The sequence below is a fragment of the Bacillus rossius genome, chromosome 1, assembly GCF_032445375.1.
Source record: "Bacillus rossius redtenbacheri isolate Brsri chromosome 1, Brsri_v3, whole genome shotgun sequence".
Classification (NCBI taxonomy): Eukaryota; Metazoa; Arthropoda; class Insecta; order Phasmatodea; family Bacillidae; genus Bacillus; species Bacillus rossius.
Genome location: NC_086330.1, coordinates 377,544,693 through 377,562,472, shown reverse-complemented (window position 1 = coordinate 377,562,472; position 17,780 = coordinate 377,544,693). Strand labels below are relative to the sequence as shown.

Genomic DNA, 17,780 nt, shown 5'->3' with positions numbered 1-17,780 from the left:
TCCCGAGACGGATTACCCCAGTGACAATATAAAAATAATCTTAACTTGGTCTTACACGCAGCGTTTACTTTTTTTTACTTTCTTCCCATTACTATTGTCTAAGAACTATTCGCATTCATTTACCTCGATAGCTCTATTGCACTTTAGCTTACGGCACTAATAATGTCACAATCTATTTACTAAGTTTATTTTTGTAATGGCGATAAAGATACACGCAATTGTTCATTTTACAGCTTGCAAATAACGTTCGATATACGTATGGTATATCATGGTAATTTTTTTACGAAGCTTTAAAAGAAACAGAGTTTACGATGTCAATCATCATCTCAAAATTAATCACAGTCATGTTCTACACAAAACGCATTTAATATATATATTTTTTAAATTCATTTCAGCAAACTTAATGTACTTCTCACTGGACGTATTAAACCGGGGAAAATAAATCGTTTTAATATCTCTCAGGCATAAACAAGTGGATAAAAAACTTTATGTATGTTATTACATCTTGTTCCTTTAGCTTTTGCAATTTAATAGCACATTTATTTACGACAGATAATATATACGTTTGCGTACGTGATAAAAATACAAAACAAAATAAAATCACAACGAGCAGCATACTTCCGGGTGTAAACGCCAGAGAAACGACAGGCTTCTATAACCACATTGCGCCTCGGCCTGGATAGCTGTATAAACCCCACCTGCCACTTCTGATTGCAACGGTGATTAATTACTGCGGCAGCAAGTTGCGACGAAGTGACACTATCACAGTCTTCGGTTGAGTTTTTTTGCTTGTTTGATATGGTTATTACGTCGCAAAAACACGCCAAAATTATTTACCTTCTCATATTTAATGTTTTTGTACATATTTAGATTTTAATAAATCCATAATATAACAAAACTAGCTGCAGTACCCAGCGTTGCCCGGGCTGAACACAGGGTGAAGGGGAACTGTTTAGAGATCATATGTAGTTAGTAACTGTCTTCTTAATTTGAATGTCAAGTGTGCAAAATAATTTATATCACTTTCAGATCCCGACAGACGTTCTGCCAGTTTATAGTTATTTACCTGGTCTGTATGTAATCTAGACTCTATAAAGCAATATAGAAAAAAAAACTGAAAAATAAGGGATTACTAATATTGAAAAGATTCCATTATCTAGCTAATGCTCGGCATGCATTGCAATGCCTCATTCAGTTTTGTTTTGTAATATGTTTGAAGTAGTTACACATATACAAATAATCTATCCATGTCTCTAAATATATATTTATCTCTATCTACATCTATAGTCCTATATATCTATGTATCTCTCTATCTGTATTTATCTCTTTATATCTACATATATACCTCACACTATGTCTATGTATTCTATATGAGGGTACTGATTGCTTCGTTCTTAATATCACACGGGTCTTTTTTACTTGTATGGGAAAATTAAGAATGATAAGGCATCTAGTGCGTGGCAACAATGTTAATAGGCAATAGGAAATAAACTTCTAGCGCCTGCGACATTCTCAACACACACTTCGTACGTATACTGCATGTTGTATCTAACCCCCTCCAACGCATTTGATTCTGAATTGGACTTTTAGTAAGGATCTCTAATGTTATTGATAATATAATATAGCCTATAGCCTTCCTCGATAAATGTACTATCCAACACTGAAATAATTTTTCAAATCGGACCAGTGGTTCCTGAGATTAGCGCGTTCAAACAAATAAACAAACAAACAAACTCTTCAGCTTTATAATATTAGTATAGATATAATGGTTCAAAGAAGTTTTTTTTCTTCTAAACAAGTCCTTGTATAAGGAACAATTTTATGTCAGTCCTATCATGTATTAAAGAATGAAATAATGTGGTGCGCATTTTTGGATTAATGGTTCGTCTGTAGCCTTCATCTTAACTCCTTATTTTAAGTATATATATTCAAAAATCAATAAACATTATATTTCCCCAAAACCATAGAAACCTTAGTGTTTAAAGGTGTTTGGGAAGAGCGTTCAAGAAAAATAAAAACCCAATTTTATGAATTTAACTATCAGCGAAATCAAATAATGAGTTCCATTGGATTGTGGGTCATTTGCCACGTCAAAAAGTAAAGAGTAGACATTGCAGCCGCCATCATCAGTCTAGTACTGGAAATATTTGGCGTTCTCTTCACAGTTGGAACAGCTAAAAAGCCACAAGCCAAGAAACGTCAGCAAATGGCAGCGAAAACCTGTGATCATTATCAATAAAAGAATATTTACAGAACTTTAGTTTAGAACAACTGAAAAAAAAAGGGGGCTGCGTGGACTTATTATGCGCGTAAGAATCTATACTTTTTCGGTGTAATAAACAACCAACTTTATTTTTGCATTTAAATAATAAATTCTAATAAAATAATAAAATGTCTGTAGTGATAATATAAATACGATTAGTAAAGTATAAATTCGATAAAATTAAAAAAAATTAAATAAATACTCAGTATTATGTGTTAATATAAATGTGTCTAAAATTGGAAATTTAATTTAGTAAAATAATCGAGACCAATTTTTATTAATATAAAAATCAATAAATACGCTGACTGTTTATTCTAATTAATAATACATAATTTATAATACAAATAATATATTACACATACGGGAATATAATATCAATTAATGTAAATACACTTGAAAAAATTTGTAACACAATTTATTTCGCTAAATTTCAAATAAATGTATTTAATAAAAGATACGGACCAGTAATAAATATCAATCACTAATATATAGAGACAGGAAAAATACAAATAGTTATACCTCAGTGATGCCTCTGCTATTGGCTCACAACTCACCTGGATGACTCTGGGCCAATGAGAAACACCCAACCAAAGCTTTATCGAATCACAGGCTGCTACTTTGGGACGTCTCACAAGACGGCAGCCAATGAGTGGGTGGCATTTGACCGAGTGTACGTAGAACTATGGAGTTCATCTTGGAGGTCATTGAACCCGCGAATTTTTCCGGTCTCTACTAATATATAAGATTTAAAATCACATATATAATTAATATTTGTACGTATCATTTTTTTTTTAATCCGGTGAAATATTCGTTGCAAAAGGTGCACGATCTTCGTAAAAATTCGCTCTCATCATTTCATAACGTGCCTGAAGATGTTCCGGAATGTTGGTGGTCGGAAAGTCACCGTACTGCCGCGGCGCGTGGCGTGGCCACTGCGGGGGGCGGTGGCCCTGGACATTCCATCAGCGTCTCAGGGGCTCTCGTCGGTTCTGGGTCCGGCGCTGCTCCGAGGCGCCCTGTTCACGCGGCGCGCAGGTCTTCAGAACAAACCACGCCATTTGCTAGCTGCTTCAATACGATTCAACACAATTCATTGGACATGCTTCATCGCGGTTTTTGCACTGTTTATCATTGGAAAAAATCATAAATGCAAAAAAAAAGGGGGGGGGGTTGTCAGTAAAGTCGCTTTACGGACGGTAATTTTACGTGTCAACGTCATAAGAAAAACATTGATGAAAAATTTCATACTATTGCATATTATTTACGTTTTTTTTTTTGCAAAATTAAATTTAAATAAATTTGTTTCAATATAATCACGAACAATTAGTTAAAAAGCCCGCCTTAACCTGTTTGATATTATAGAAGATTTTCTCGCACGGTGGTTGGCCGGTTCTTTGCACGCTCGGCCCAGGCGGAACGTAACAATTTTTCGTGCGTGCAGCCGGCGTTCATCGATTTGTAAGACGTTATCACGTCAAAAAATAAAAAAAATGTAAACGGACAGAGGACAAACCTAATTCAGCTGATGTCAAACAGATAGACCCGACGATTAGTTTTTTTTTTTTAAAGTATTATGGACATCACAACAATGACAGCACCCACGAACACATTAGGTATCCTATGACTAAACAGTTGTGACGTTTCGGGAACTGGCTTCTGTTCCCGTCATCAGGCATAAACTGACCTGATATCGTACACTGGAAAAGCGCACAGTGTTCATTCCTGCCGCTACCAGAGTGGTATCTGCATACGAAACGCATTAAAAAATATACGCTGAAGGTGAATGAGTAGTTTTCTGTTTCCGTAATTAATTTTTTTGACGTGACAACGTCTAATAAATCGATGAACGCCAACTGCGCGCACATTTTCCCGTTACACTGTGTCCCGTTACGCTCATTGTACGCTTGCGCCGCATCTATCTCTCTTCCACTCGACTGTTTATAAAGTGAAGTGAAAAGTTAATGTGGTTTTCATTGCTTATTACAACAACAATTTCGGCAATTAAGGTTAATTATTCTTGAATTTTAAAAATCTGATTTCTAGTATAAATTCAAGTATTTATTCTTTTATTATTAAAATAAATATGATTCAATTTTATTCATAAAGTTTGTAATCAATTCATCAATGTTTTGTTATGACGTTGTCACGTTAAACTATCGTCCGTAAACAGACTTTACAGACAACCAATTTTTTTTTAAACTGTATTTTTATACGAGTGGAAATGGATAAAATGCGTGTTTTCAGAATAATCTTCCGGCATGAAAAATCCGGCAGAGATTCTCGAAAGCACTTAAGTGATTTGCGTTACATCTCAATCTTCATTTCTCCGCCACATAATGTCAAGGTCAACCGCTCAAACCTCATAATTGCCCTCCGCACGACGAGAAGACTGCGCGACAGACCACAAACCTTGCGCTTAGAGGCGACACCGCGCTGGAAGAAAAAGCGAGAGTGACACTTATCACCCCGCCTCGCTGACACAGACATGCCCCTGACTAGGCGGGTCGCTTAAGGTGGGTTTAAGGGTGGAAAAAAAAAATTAAGAATTATAAACTTAACCTGTACGGCTTTGAGCACACGGTTAAGAAATACTGCGAATTTCCAGCTCATGATTGTAGTATTGGTCGTTTATTCCAGCCAATGGAATGGGAGGGCACGTAACCATTTTAAAATAGCGTAATTTTTGTATTTAGAATTTAGTTGGACTGGAATCGTTTCTGATTAATAATTCGTCAAATTTAGCATATTTAACATGTTGAAACTGGTCACGTACTTGAAATACCAACAATATAGTTACGATTAAATCTAAAATTATAGCATTTTCTAACCAAGAACTCGTACAAGAATTAGAATCAGATTTATTTAACTTTAATATAGATACAAATTATTTTATATGGTATGCAAATAATTATATATTCCGAGGTAATAAGTTTAATTTAATATGGCTTAACAATAAAAGTATATTCATGAATTGTCTATACGTTTTTACAGACTTGGGTGATGGCAACATTAAATCAGAAACACATCAGAAAAATCATTTACCAAAATCAGAATATTAAAAGAAAAATCCTTTTTTCATCGAGAAATAAAAAAAAGGAGTATGCAAATCAAAAAAATATGTAACGAATGTGATTCTGTTAGGAAATAACTACGAAATTAAAAAGAAAAAAATTTCCCTTCCTCAAACTTCGAGATAGACGGGAGTTTTAATGTCCTTTAAAAAAAGGTTATGATGTGCTTAGGTAAGACATCAATCAAACGCAATGAGCCGGGCGTTAGAACTTTGATGGCTCGGCGCGTTATGACATTTCCGTTCCGCCGTATCCGTGGTTACGTCGTGTCGTTCGCACGGTAACCGGTTGGCAGGCCTGACTCCGCCGCGCGAACGGCCCCTAGGGGCGGACGTTAATTGCCGCTGACGTGACGAGCATCAAATACTTTATGGAAGACGCCGAGCCGAGTCACTTCCTCCGCTTTTGTAATCCCCGCGGCAGGAATTTCGTCACCGGCCACTCACACAAATCCCACAGCGGGAAAAGACCCCGGGGTCAAATGTCACGTGCACATCCCGTTTAGCATACGACACTGAGATTCCCACGTTCGGGTTTTTACTACCCCCGGCCTGACCAAAATTTGTTTGACCTTCGGATTGTGAAATAACCTTCCTTTGTGAATTTTCGGAACTTGGTCGGATTCATTCTTTCTTTCAAACAGGGCATTTATTGAAGGTACAAATGCGCACTTCTTGCGTAAGGCCAATGTCCAGCAGCATGGGAAAATGGCATCACCTTCTTGATAGTGTCTAAGTGGATTTGAAAGTCGCCCATCCGCTCTGCTTGTGTGAATTCCTTCACAAGAGTCACCATTGTATAGTATTGAACCCAGAGCTGAGCTGTTGGACCTCTGCTTTGCAAATTGTGGACAGCTGTCATATATCGCTGCTTCATGGATTTGATTTCTTCAAGATCATCTGATACCAGAACCCTGGACTGGTCCTCTTCTTTTGGGGGTTGTCTGTAAAGTCGGTATACGGACGATAATGTTACGTGATAACGTCATAAGAATAACATTTGATGAAAAATTGCATACTTTTAAATTTTCAAATATCATTTACAGTTTTTGCAAATTTAATTTTAATGTAATCACGAACAATTAGTTAAAAAGCCCGCCTTAAGCTGTTTGATATTATAGAAGATTTTCCTCGCATGGTGGTTGGGGCGGTTCTTGCACGCTCGGCTCAGGCGGAACGTGACAATGAGTCATGCATTTTCGTGCGTGCAGCCGGCGTTCATCGATTTATAAGACGTTATCACGTCAAAAAAAAAAAACCACTTATTTAGCGAGGGTGGTAAAACATAATAAACACAAGATCCCTACTTGTCGCATAAAAATCATTGAGTTCATGTCAACACATTAATGTTCCTCAATCACTGTTTAATTTGTTAACGATTTAAATAATACCATTTTTTTAAGATAAAAAAAATATTAGCAAAAAAATACTTAATTGCAAGTTGTAAATAAAAAAAATATATATATCACTTGCTTAGTTGAAAAATCAATAACAAACGGAATTCATCACTAAAAACAATTGACATAACTATGTATGCTCAATAACACAATTTTCTACTGTCTATCGTAGTGTTAAAATGTGGGCCTATATTTCACACAAAAATTAAAAACTTTAACGTAATCACTATTTTTTTTACTTAATAACCACAGTAAGAACCATTTTGATAAAAAAACGAATGGTTGAAAACATTACGACTTATTCTTATGTTGAAACATATATCAGCTGATTCTTTTGTAAATTGTAAAATGAATGTTTCCTCCGGGCCGGATTTGAACCAGCGACCTATGGATATCTGAATCCGAGTCTACTACAGTCCACCGCTCTACCAACTGAGCTACCAGAGGAACCTTGAATTAAGTTGTCTCTTGAAGAGTGACACTGAATGTTTCTTATTTAGCAGCGAGTGAATTTAAATCACCAGCATGAAACAACTAATTATAATTTGTTTCGATAAATACACAAGCGTATGTTTTGTCTCTTTAAAAATGGTAGTTTGCTGAGATGTATTGTTGCACATGGCTACAAAAGAAGCATTCTATATGATGTATCACCGGGAAGATGATAAATTAGGCTAATAATTATTTTTATTTACAATTAGCAAATGGTTAAAGAGTATTTAATTAAATACTCTTCCAATAATAGTTTTCTACGCATACATTCCTTTTAAAATTGATGTTCATAAACGCTATTCAGAGCTACAATAGCGCGGCAGACGCGACAGCACATATATCAGTATTATGAACACGCCATTTTAAACATTGCTACCAACATAAAGAAGCAACTCGACATAAAATTTTTCTTGCCATTACGTACGCAACTCTTATAGCCTACGGCAGCCACCAATGTTTAAAATGTGTGTTTAAACTGACATTTGAGAAAACTTTCTTCGATCCAAATGTAATATGTACGTCATCCCAAACGAATAGTAGTTTTATTATAAACGCACCAGTTTAACAACATTCGGAAACCAAATTCTTACACTTATTTCCAGTGACATCGCGTCCGCGACGCGATGGAAATAGAAAAATATTTCTAGTTGCGAAAAATCTATCAAGTTTGTAATTTTTGAAGTGAAAACGTTTATAGGAAGGTTTGGATAGGGAGTAAATTCATGTAAGTCGTCATCGACATGGTCACGTGACGTGTTAATTTTTTTATATTTCAAGGATAAAACTTAATTTATTCTGTTTTTAAAGATACAAGTTTCTAATTTTATCTTTATTTTCCAAGGAAATTTTAACGTTATTGCGTGGTAGGCCCTACATATTGCGAGCATTGGATATTTTTAGTAGGTAGTTAAGTTGAAGTTATGTTTTTTTCTTTTGTTTATTTATTTACGATGAGAATTTCTTCAAATGTCATGTTATTGATTTATTAGAGATAATTTTATTATTTGTAGATTTAAGTTAATAATTTTTTATTCTTTCAATGAAGAAACTTCATTCCTTCTATCTTTAAAGTTATTATTGGTGGGGCAAAACTTCATGGGTTCGCGTCACCGACATGCATAGTGATATGATACCAAAATCATTTTCTTGCGTACCTTTGAGGTAGAATGATTTTCATATTACACATTTAAAAACCAAATTTTAAGTTTTCACTTTTGTCGACAGTCCCCATGACTGACTTTTGTTTTTGTACCGCTGATGTCAAAAATGTATCGAATGTGTGACAATTGACAATAAATAATACTTACAGAAGTCGCCAAGCCATAAGAAAAATATTGAGCACTTTTTAAGCTAACAGGCGTGTCCGAAACGAGATGGCATTGTAATCGTCTCATGAAGCTGGTGGTGCCGTTGTGCGGTGGATAGGGGAATAATTAATTCTTTCACTATTCCTAATAAATATTTTTTTGGTCTTAGAAATAAAGTTCGCTGGTTTCATGAACGGCCCTGGAGAAACAGACCACGACACATGATTCCCGCTTTATCCTTGGGAGTCTGAGATCATGTCAGTTGGCTTGACCGTTGATGATTCACATTTTGCGATTTATTGTATACTTACAACGAGAACACATCAATTACTAATGTTTAGGGACCGGAAAAATTCGCGGGTTCAATGACCTCCAGGATGAACTCCATAGTTCTGCGTACACTCGGTCAAATATCACCCACTCATTGGCTGCTGTCTTGTGAGACGTCCCAACGTAACAGCCTGTGATTCGATAAAGCTTTGGTTGGGTGTTTCTCATTGGCCCAGAGTCATCCAGGTGAGTTGTGAGCCAATAGCAGAGGCAGCACTGAGGTATAACTATTTGTATTTTAGCCTATCGCGAAATGAATTCGCGAATTTTTCCGGTCTCTACTAATGTTGCTTGTGTCTTGTTATTTTAGGTGTGCTGTTTTTTTTTTAAATCAATCATGGTTTTAAAAATCTAGACTATAAGCTGGGGAATAAAAACTTCAAATTTTGAAGGCCTTTACAAATTTCATCATTATATAAAACAACCAAAATTATCTATATATCAATCAAACGAAATATAAAATTAAATTGGCTTATTACCTTAAAATATACTTTTGGGGGTTATTCTTCCCATTCTACCGATAATAGCTTAACATATTGTGTGGTTAATATCTCGTTACCTGGAATTCGGAAAAACAAAGTTTGACGTAACAAACACAATCCGATATCAAACAAAATATAAAAGTAATTTTTCTCACAATTATGACTTTCTGTAAATGGCCTAGTGTGAAAAAGTCTACCTGACCAGACATTTGTTTTCTTTAAATCTTCCCAATTAAAAAATAATTGTGTTAGGTATTGGACGTTATAGCCAAGCAAAAAAGAAACTGTATTTTGTATAACTTACTTGTGATTCCTTCCAAATGAAAACAATATGTTGAATGCTAAAATGTGATTGAAAATCATGATTCAATTCTAACTTAACGTCACGAAAAAACTTGTGATCGCTAGTCAGTGTTTTCATTAACTCTACGAAAGAAAAAAATAATCTAATGTGAAATTTTTAGGGCGTTTACCAATGCTGTTCTCCACCAACTTGTAAAGAATGGAAATATATTTGGGGGAAATGCAAGATTTCCATTTTGTTATGATTACCAAAGAATTTGCTTGTATAAAATGAGTTTATGTAGGCCTACTAAATGGACGGACGAGAAAAGGATTCTGATTGACAGATTCCATCAAACATTCAACGTGATTTATAAGCAGAAATATACGTGTGTGTATGATGGAAACAAAATCCATCCAACTTTTCAAATAAACACGGCTGTGGTACTGACGTTTTCGGTGGCAACGCGACCCTTCAACTTTATTTGACCAACTTTATTGGAAGTTGTTGGAAGCGAAAAAATTGACAGTGCAACAGAGCCTTAACTATGTAAAAACTCGGTGGACAAAAAAAAAACTAGCGGAATAAAACTGGAAAACGAAACATAAGAATACAAAACAAACACAACAGGCATTTCGTTCACTAAAACTGGTTTCTCGTCTTCAGGCTCATGCATGTGTAAAAGTTGTCACAAAATGAGGAAAACGAGCTCGCCTGGCAATGAATGAATAACGGTATTCAAACACGTAAAACAAGGGAACTGATATTTAATGTGAAACATACAAAAAATTGAGATGAAAAGGATTTTTAATATCAACCTTCCGAAGATCAAGTTTTCCGAGGAATTGAGTCCGGCAAACCCCCACCAATAACCTCCCCGCCTTGTTTTATCTGCTTCCCAATATCAACACCTGTTTGTAAATTACAAGGACACACATAATGTGGATGACACGGCGCCTTGGAAATTGGGATTTCCTTCGAGTTATACAAGCAGTGCAGCGATTAACCGGTTACCAAAGTGGTTTTAACCCAGCAGGTCACATTTCGCATCTTTAGATCACTTGAAATTTATTTTAAAAACATTTGAAAACTATTTTAATAGCATATATTACGAATAAAGGAACTGTTCACTATATATTATAGTTAAATTAATTTTTAAAATAATTTTAAAACTATTCTAATAGCTTATGTTCTAAATATATTAATAATAAAGGGGCGTACTCTAAAGACATACCTATGCCTTAAGTTAATAGTCATATTAACACTTTATTACAAAATGTATTTTAGTAAAATTACTCGTAATTATGATATATGAAACTTAAAGACATACACATACAATATGATTTTATATGAATTTATATTAGGGCTTGGGTCGAAAGTCATAACCATGCCTTAAAATTACATAATATTATTTTATTCAAACAGGTTTATTAACAGACTCGTTATCTTTTTGACGTGACAACGTCTAACAAATCGATGAACGCCGGCTGCACGCAAGAAAAATGATGACTCATTGTCCCGTTACGCTCATTGTACGCTTGCGCCGCATCTATCTCTCTTCCACTCGATTGGAACAACCATCGATTTGACTTTTTCGAGGCACATTAAACTTGAAACACTCCCATTCGTTTCCTACTTTTCCTATCATCGTCCTATCCTTAACAGAATAACACAGATTGGAAGAAGTTAAATAGCAAACATGTATAAAAGTTATAGTTAAAATAATCTCTTCGTTAAAGTAATAAACATATTTGAATTAATGAGTGCAAATAAAAATAAATTTTTCAATTAAATTTTAGATTTCATTTAACTCCTTCTTTGTATCCATACAAAATAGTGATAATTCAATAAAAAATGATTCAATTTTATTCATAAAAGTATGCAATCATTTCATCAATGTTTTGTTATGACTTTGTCACGTTTACTATCATCCTTAAACCGACTTTACAGACAACCAATTTTTTTCTTCTGATTTATGAGATACTCTCATTGTATACATACCTCTAAAGAACTATCGTATTAAAAATGCCACGCTGGTCAAGCTGGTAAAGGCTTATGCCTTATAAAGTAACGTTTTGTTATTAATATTCTAGTGAACGATATTGTCACCTTCAAAGGAGGCGAACTTTAGCGCGGAATCTTTGAGACTGACGTTTTACTTCGTTCCCCAAACCATAATTTGAATTGAAACTTCTCTTTTACGTTATAATTTTTGCTAAATTTTAATTGCAGGGACAAGTAAAGAAACTAATATGATTTTTTATTTGATGTAAGCTTTTGGACATACGCCATTGTTAAGCACATGTATGTCTGTAGAAGAAAACTACAAAAAACCCAAAAGACAAAAACACAAAATTAAGCAAAAAATTGCTGTTGGCAACAGGATATAAACAGCACCACATAATATTCCATAACAGGAATATGGTCACCAAACAAAGAAAAACAAAGAAAATGGACTAAATGGACTAGCAATGGCGTATGTCCAAAAGCTTACATCAAGTCATGCACTCCCATTGTACAAATTTGTCTAAGATAATGATTTCTTATTAATATGCACAGAAACGAAGGCCAGGTTTTGAATGTGTGTGGAGAAATAAACTCTGCTTATTCAGTTATTCTCATTAATAATAAAGACTATCAATAGTAACTTACAAAGAACATTTTATTGTAAAGATGACTACCACTAATCGTAAGAAAATCGTTTGATTTGTATCTATAAGTATACATGCCAGATGATCTGTGCGCAGGGCTTATAGATGGAATGCCCGTTACGAACAATGTATCCGTTTAATTCGTATGGTAGGTACCAACATTATCACGATGAAAATAATTTTCTTTTCTCTTCAAAAATGTATTTTATTTAAACATTATAAATATGTACGAATTAAAATAAACCACCAGTATGAACAATAAATTTTTAACAAGAAGTTGATCACGTCTGGTACCGGAGTTATGAAATATAATTTAAACATTTAGCTATAAAATATTTTTGTAGTCACGCCTTTTGCCACTAGGTTATTTTTCACACTCTCGCTAGAGTTGTTCGTATAGAGCTGTCTGGTGTTGGTCTCCAGTGCAGGGGTTCAAACCGGCGGCCTGAAGGTTTTTCGAAAAAAATATAAAAATAAGAGAAAGAAATAAAATCCCAAGAAAAGTGACGAAATTTTTTTTCTTTCAATTAAATTTTCTTTTTGCCGTTGTTTTAAAGTAACTGAAATTAGTATGCCTTTCTTCAGTTCAACTAACCTATGCATATTATTTTCCCACTGGTACCTCTGTTCTATTTGCATTATTTTATTGTTACGAACGTGGACAGGACCGCGACGCGCGCCAGGTTCGGAGCTGGCTGGTGGCCACGCACGGCCGCTGATGTCACGCGCTGTCCTTTGACGTAAGGCATACCGCGCCTGCCTGGCCGGATTACAAGGGCCCTCGCTACCCTCCTCCCCCAGTCGGTTCCAGAAAGTCTGCCAGAGTATAAAAGCAGCGACGCCGGCCTCCGCGAGAGTTCCTAGTGAAGAGCAGCGGAGTGACTCTCCCCCTCGGTGAGTGATACTGGCGATACCCGAGCGATCAGCGAGAGGTGAGGAGGGCAAGTGGCCCTGGCTGAGCGGACCGGACCTATCGGGAGGCGATACCTGCGAGAAGGCCTGGCGAGCGATAGTTGGGGACTGCACTGCGGCGCGAGGTGGGTGAGTGTGCGGAGGAAGCGGACAGAAGAGCGAGCCACTGTCGAGCCAAGCTCCAGTGTTTCAATGACCAGTGTAAGACTAATTGTTGTGGACAGAGATCTCGAGTGCATTAATTAAATATGTGGTGTAAACATTAGTAATAAATAAAACTGAATCAATTAATTCGGCTACATCTTACGAACCCAATATCCTCCCCACATTTTACTCGTAACAGTATGAAAACTGAGTGGTCATTGATGTGCGGCCCGCATTTTTTTTAATGGATTTTAACAAGATGGGCACTATTTTAATAAAATTACTTGTCGAAAAACTAGGTCCGAAGCCAGGGTTTAGTATATTTTTCAAGTCTTTAATCGCTAGAGACCGGAAAAATTCGCGAATTCATTTCACGATAGGCTAAAATACAAATAGTTATACACCTCAGTGCTGCCTCTGCTATTGGCTCACAACTCACCTGGACGACTCTGGGCCAATTAGAAACACCCGACCAAAGCTTTATCGAATCACAGGCTGCTACATTGGGACAACTCACAAGACAGCAGCCAATGAGTGGGTGGCATTTGACCGAGTGTACGTAGAACTATGGAGTTAATCCTACAGGTCATTGAACCCGCGAATTTTTCCGGTCCCTATTAATCGCTTTTTTTCTGAATGGTTTAATTATATAATTTAAAAATTTTGGTTTGCTAATGACATTTTTCTCTAGTCGAGGCAGCTGCTCCGGTAGCGAATTCTAGCGGCGGGTGCGGAAACTACGTGAGATTCGCGTCCAGAAATGTGGTTAAAAACACAAGTTGCGTACATTCATCACTCTCGGCATTATTTCAAAAGAATTCCACGTTAAACTTCGTGTTCCGAGTTTCGTATGGTAAGTGTATCTTTATCATTGAAATATTTTTGTGTAATGGGAGTGCATTACTTGATGTAAGCTTTTGGACATACGCCATTGCTAAGCACATGTATGTCTGTAGAAGAAAACTAAAAAAATACCCAAAAGACAAAAACACAAATTAAGCAAAAAATGCTGTTGTCAACAGGATATAAACACCACATAATATTCCATAACAGGAATATGGTCAAAAACGAAGAAAAACAAAGAAAATTGGACTAAGAGAACGAAAAAAACACCCACAAATGATGACAGCACAAAAATATTGAACCCAAAAAAATTCAGCACAACAGTTGAAACGAGACAAAAACACGACAAAACGAAAAGACGAAACAAACACAATAGTTTTCCAAAACAAAGTGTATCTGCAACACGAGTTTGCTGTGGCCGACAGACTCGCTCGGTTGTTTAGCTTCTAGCGTCCGAGGACGTGCGACAGTCGTGTCCCTCATGCGACGAGAGATGGCGTGAGTGGAGCCTTCGACCTCGAAAACGCAACCTATCGCTCTTCTCTTATTTCACATTCTTTTTGCTGCTCGGCTGTAATTTGCTGGTCGAGAGAGCGACAGTTTTTAGGCCACAGCCGGGGATGGGGGAACACGTAAATGGCCGAGGTAAACAAGAAGAAAAAAAAGTGACATGTAGGTGTGGCTGCGTCAAATTAAATGTTTGAGAAAACTGAAGCCGTGCGGCGTGATTGGACGACGTGTCTACGGCGGATTGGTGGGGAAGGGGGAAGGGGCGCGGGGAACACGGAAAAGGAACTTGTAGAAGTCGTCGTAATTGCCGTAACCACGCGGCCTACCAATCGGTGCCGTTTGCGCGCGATCTCGTTCCAATTGCCGCTTCCGTCGGCGCCAATTTGAGGTTTCTGCGTTCGGAAAACCTCTGGTCAGGAAATATTACAAAATTAAAAAAAAAAAAAAAAAAAAAAAACAGCGCTTTCGAAACGTAATTTCCGGTGACAGAGAGTGAAAAAGAAGCGAAGGAAAAAAATCAAGTACTATTTTTATTATTTTGGCTTTTAAGCATGGAGCGTGGTGCCATGGAGGTGTTTTGTGCTGTATTAATAACATTACTTTTACACATAATCCGTTGCGTGCGTAAGAAAGTTGGATAGCCTACAGTTCACATGGATGAAAGCCACAAACACAACCCGAACAGTTCTGAATTTTGCAGAAGTAAATACGTTATGTTTAGTCAGTTTAATAAATAATAATAGTTATTTATTTTTTTCCGGGAGGATAGGTTATGTTAGGTCAGGATATCGTAACTGAAATGAAATGTTGGTTAGGTTAGCGTTATTTAAAATACTATATGACAGCAAAATGCATAAATACTTCACAAGCGATCGGCAAACCTCGGAGATCTTCGGAACTGTTCGCGTGTGGCTCTCACCCGTGTGAACTGCAGGCTTTCCAAGAAAGTTTCTTTTGACGTGGTATTTTTTTTAAACATCAACTTAAATTGACAGTTTACTTTTGAAAAAGCGAATATTTTTTTCACTGACAGTTACTTACAGGCCAGCCCGATACATCTCAGATCTAGAGTTTTAGCCGGAAAAAACTTATATGCTTTCTATGGTTCCCTGCCGAGGTGTTTTTTTTTTTTTTGAGACGAGGAAAATCCCCGAATTAAATTTTACTTGTACCTTTTGGTTGCTTCCAGAGCTGACGCATAGTTCATCAGGAGACGGCTGTGCCAATTAGAAACCTTCAACCGAAGAAAGTATCCAATAACGGGCCAACCAGTTCATACGTCTCACAAGTTCGCTTCCAATGAACGGGCGGCTTTTAATTGCACCGTTAGAAATTACAGTAAACTGACGGACTTTTAAACGATGAATTTGCCTCGAAAAAACGAAGAGTTTTTCGTATTTACAGATAAATGGCTATTCGTAGAAACTAAACCGTATTTCTACTTTCGAATGATTTTTTTTTTTCTGTATAAACAGGGCAAAAGCACGTGTGGGAGAAATAAGTGTGTTTTTGCATGAGTAGAGACCGGGAAAATTCGCGTATTCGTTTCACAATATGCTAGAATCCAAACAACTGTACCTTTATATTGCTTCTGCGATTGGCTTACAGTTTATCTGAAGGACTTTGAGCCAATGGAAAACCTTCAACCAAAAGAGTATCGAATCGCAAGCGTCCCTGTTGGCAGGTGTCATGAGTCAGTAGCCAATGCGCAGGTGGCATTTGCCTGAGTGTGTAGAGGATTGTGGAGTCTATCCTAGAGGTCATCGAAAGCGCGAATTTTTCCGGTCTCTATGCATGAGCCCTAACCAGTTTTTGAAAGTTTTACTTGCATACTAAGATTATTCTTGTGAATTCATGCTAAAAGTTTTTGAACTTTTTACCTTTAAATGTCAAAAGATAACGACAAATTTACGAAGATCCCAGGAGAAATAGTACCCAGCATTCTGCGAAAAATTTAGGTGAAAATTTTTAACAGTCTCCTTGAGGTCATTGAACGCAATAACCTGGTCCAGATCCTAGCTTCCATCATCTGTTCAGGATGCTAGGCACTTCAAAGAAATGGGCACTACCAGGAATTCAATTAAGTAAATAATAACTATTACTGCATTCAAAAATTCTTACACTTGTGTGATCAGTATAGGCTATAGGCTTGACAGTTTTACATTTTCAGTCCGATGTTGTTTGACTGCGAATCAGAGCTTAAATTTTCTTCAATGTAAAGGTGAGCTGAAACAGCGACATCATGTGTTTGGGTGATTCGGGTGGGGGGGGGGGGGGAGTACAAAAAGAACTCATGGCAACGTTTGCAGCGTTTCCCATTTGCTGAAAAAATTCTGGGATCGAAAACCCCCAAGTCATTTTTGAATTGGGAACTCTTACACTTGACCATTCACTTACTGCCGATTCCTTTTCAACTCGAACATCACAGAAGTCAAACACCCGAGTACTAAATGTTCATCCGTAACGCGAAATTTTCTAGGGCGCATCGTATCAATTATGTTCAACCACACAAGAAGAAGAAACGCATTTATTGAAGTTATACTTCTTTAGGCACGTTATGAAAAAATGATGAGAGTGAAATTTTAAGATGCGCGCGCATCACTGTAACACAAAATTAACAGTATGAAGCTGCCCGCTAAATCGCTCATTAAATCTCGAAAAAAACCTACCAACAAAATAGAAATAGAACCTCTATTAGTCGCGCATGTTGGCACGCTCATCGCCTCTGATCACTGTTTTCATATTTATAATATTTATCCACGTGTTTCTAGTTTCTACAATCACAACACGTGTTTTAGTTTCATAAAAGTGCGAATTATATATGTGCTAATAAATTATATTCAGTAGTGATTTAAATTGAATATTTTGATTAATATTATTTACTATTCATAAATATTAGTAAAAAAATTGTGCCTTTATACTTTTTCAAGTGCTTCAATATAATTGAGGTTAACTATCCGTATGTATTATGTATTGATATTAATTAAAATATTATTATTTAATATAATTAATACTAAATATTATTAAATTAATAATGTTAAATATTTATTATTGGTTATTTAATATTTACAAAATAAAGAAATAAATTTAATAAAA

General features: G+C 36.3%; 1 protein-coding gene and 1 non-coding gene across 2 annotated transcripts in view; one reads left to right on the top strand and one right to left on the bottom strand.

Annotated features, from left to right (window-relative positions):
- LOC134528558 (transcription factor AP-2-epsilon) overlaps positions 1-17,780 on the top strand; it is a 387,195-nt gene that overhangs the window by 39,825 nt on the left and 329,590 nt on the right. The gene's annotated exons all lie outside the window — the stretch shown is intronic.
- Trnay-gua (transfer RNA tyrosine (anticodon GUA)) lies at positions 7,088-7,177 on the bottom strand. Its single transcript is given in 2 exon segments — positions 7,088-7,123; positions 7,141-7,177. It is a non-coding gene; the product is annotated as a tRNA-Tyr (tRNA).